The 2,683-nt window shown below is 46.5% G+C and overlaps 1 non-coding gene across 1 annotated transcript; it reads right to left on the reverse strand.

Moving 5' to 3' along the window:
- Positions 1–2,300: 2,300 nt before the first annotated feature.
- LOC111590681 (small nucleolar RNA R71) lies at positions 2,301–2,406 on the reverse strand. Its single transcript, XR_004855724.1, has one exon. It is a non-coding gene; the product is annotated as a small nucleolar RNA R71 (small nucleolar RNA).
- Positions 2,407–2,683: the final 277 nt, after the last annotated feature.

Here is a 2,683-nt window from a genome sequence, read left to right on the forward strand (position 1 = left end):
CGACCCAGGGCTCGGACACGGGCTCAGCCCCAGAAGACGACGAACTCCGCTCCGCCCGACCCAGGGCTCGGACTTGGGCTCAGCCCTAGAAGACGACGAACTCCGCCTCGCCCGACCCAGGGGCTCGGACTCGACCTCGGCCACGGAAGACAGACTCAACCTCGGCTTCGGAGGAGCTTCCACATTGCCCAACCTAGGGCGCAGACCAGTCACGTCAACAGGAGGCGCCATCATCACCATACCCCGAGCTGACTGGGGCCGCAGGGAACAAGACCGGTGTCCCATCTGGCTCGCTCCGCCAGATAGGCAATGATGGCGCCCCGCATACTCTGTGACGACGGCGGCTCTCAGCCCCCTTACGGAAGCAAGAGGACGTCAGCAAGGACTCGACCGCTCCGACAGCTGTCCCTCCGCCAGACTCCATCGCTCCTCCGATGGCCACGACCTCACACCAGCTAGGTGCCAAAATCTCTCCGGCTGCCACAACGGCATGTACTTAGGGCGCTAGCTCTCCTCCGCTAGACACGTAGCACTCTGCTACACCCCCACTGTACACCTGGATCCTCTCCTTACGCCTATAAAAGGAAGGACCAGGGCCCTCTTAGAGAGGGTTGGCCGCGCGGGGACGAGGACGAGACAGGCGCTCGCTTGAAGCCGCTCGCTCCCTCTCCCGCGTGGACGCTTGTAACCCCCTACTGCAAGCGCACCCGACCTGGGCGCGGGACGAACACGAAGGCCGCGGGATTCCCACCTCTCTCACGCCGGTCTCCGGCCGCCTCGCTCTCCCCCCTTCGCGCTCGCCCTCGCGCTCGACCCATCTGGGCTGGGGCACGCGGCGACATTCACTCGTCGGCCCAGGGACCCCCCGGTCTCGAAACGCCGACACTTAGTACTTTGTGAAATTTTTTACGTGTTATATCAATGTTGTGGTCTATCTTAGCATATAGTTGTTGTATATTATATTGTGATCCAATACCACACATATATTATGATAATCGGTTTTCATTAGATGCTCTAGTCGGTATGTGTGTACACAATTATAGTAGTGAGAGAAGGGGTAAGTGTGGTGCTTACACACTATCTTACCTTTGGTTACCTCTTATTGCATAAGTTGTTTATTGTAGCTAGAAAGTGGTGACAACCTTATCTAGCCTTTGTATTCCACCACATGTTTATACCCAAGTTCTTAAAAGGTAAGACCCACAAAAGGTAGTTGCTTTGGGTTGGAGTTACATCTCCTATTCTTTCATCTATCACTTAGTATACTTATTGTGTGTACTCAATTTTTGTGGTGAGGCTGTGTAATTATGGTAGAACCATCAAAGTAGAGTTTGAATCATAGGAATCCTCTACTCTCTCACTGTCTCCCACCTAGCTATATTTTACTACTTATCTTGAGCTATCTTTATCTTGGCTTGTTGCATCAACCCTTCCTTCGTATTTCGATTAATCCTATACACTAGTTGATAATAAGTTGTTGCAAAAATAAGGGTCTCCCATTTAGTATCATTCTTAGCTATTGCTTTCCCTTGGGATTAAATAAATAATGATACCTTGGAATACTCCTTGGTGATGTGCTACAATGTTACTTTGTGCACTTACAGAATCCTCTACTAAGCATAACAAATACCAACAAACATTTATAGTGTTGTTTTCAGAGAAAGCATAAGCTTAGGAATTTTAATAAAATTTGAATCCAAAATTTACTATCATTTTAGCTTCCAATTAGTGGTAGGGGCTTACCCTTGCATTTGTTTCTCTTTAGTGTGAAACAAGGCATTGCATGAGTAGTTTCCAATTGTCGAGCAACTTTGTTGAAAATTCTAAAAAACTTTCAAGGAGTTCTAGATGTTGTATAGTTCCTCCTCAAAATTTTATCTTGAATTTGGATCCATTCAAGTATGGAGGCTCTACAATAATACCAAAGGAGACTATGGCTCAAAAGACAATTTTTGAATTCCTGGCTCTGTTGGCTACCAATGGGGACACAAGACCGCAAAGGCAATTTGGGGGCGCCTAATTTGAGCTCAAGCTCACACTTATCAACATGGTGTAAGCCAATCCATTATGTGGGAAGCACCATGAGGACAAAAACACACACCTACAAGTTTTCATTGATGTGTGTGACACTTTCACTTTCAAGGGAGTGAAGTATGATGTCACTTGTCTTTGCCTTTTCCCATTATCACTACTTAGGAGGGTGATGGCGATGGTTCAACACCAACCATTAAGTGACCACCAGCTGAGATAGTTGTGCTAACATCTTCCTTAAGAAGTTTTTCTGGAGGGGCAAAACCAATACCCTTCAAGGGAAGATTTCAAGCTTCCAACAACAAACAAATGAGACGATTCCTGAAGCAGGTGAACATCTTTGGGGTATATTTGCCCATGTCCTCATCATGGGATTAAAGAATGACTCCTGAATCAAGATTTCTACCATGGACTAAATAGATAGGCTATAGTCACCTTGATGCTATCGTTGGAGGAGTATTATTTTCACTCAATGTGAGAGACACAAAAGATCTCATTGAAAACATGGTGATTAATCAAGGGTGGAATGATGAACAGCTCCAACCTAAGAAGAAAGGTATGCACATCGTTCATGAGGTGGACATGCTCTCTACTTGATGAAGAAAATAGATGACGACACAAATGTAAAGAATAATCAAAATATGATCTAACA

This window comes from Zea mays, chromosome 1 (assembly GCF_902167145.1).
Source record: "Zea mays cultivar B73 chromosome 1, Zm-B73-REFERENCE-NAM-5.0, whole genome shotgun sequence".
NCBI lineage: Eukaryota > Viridiplantae > Streptophyta > Magnoliopsida > Poales > Poaceae > Zea > Zea mays.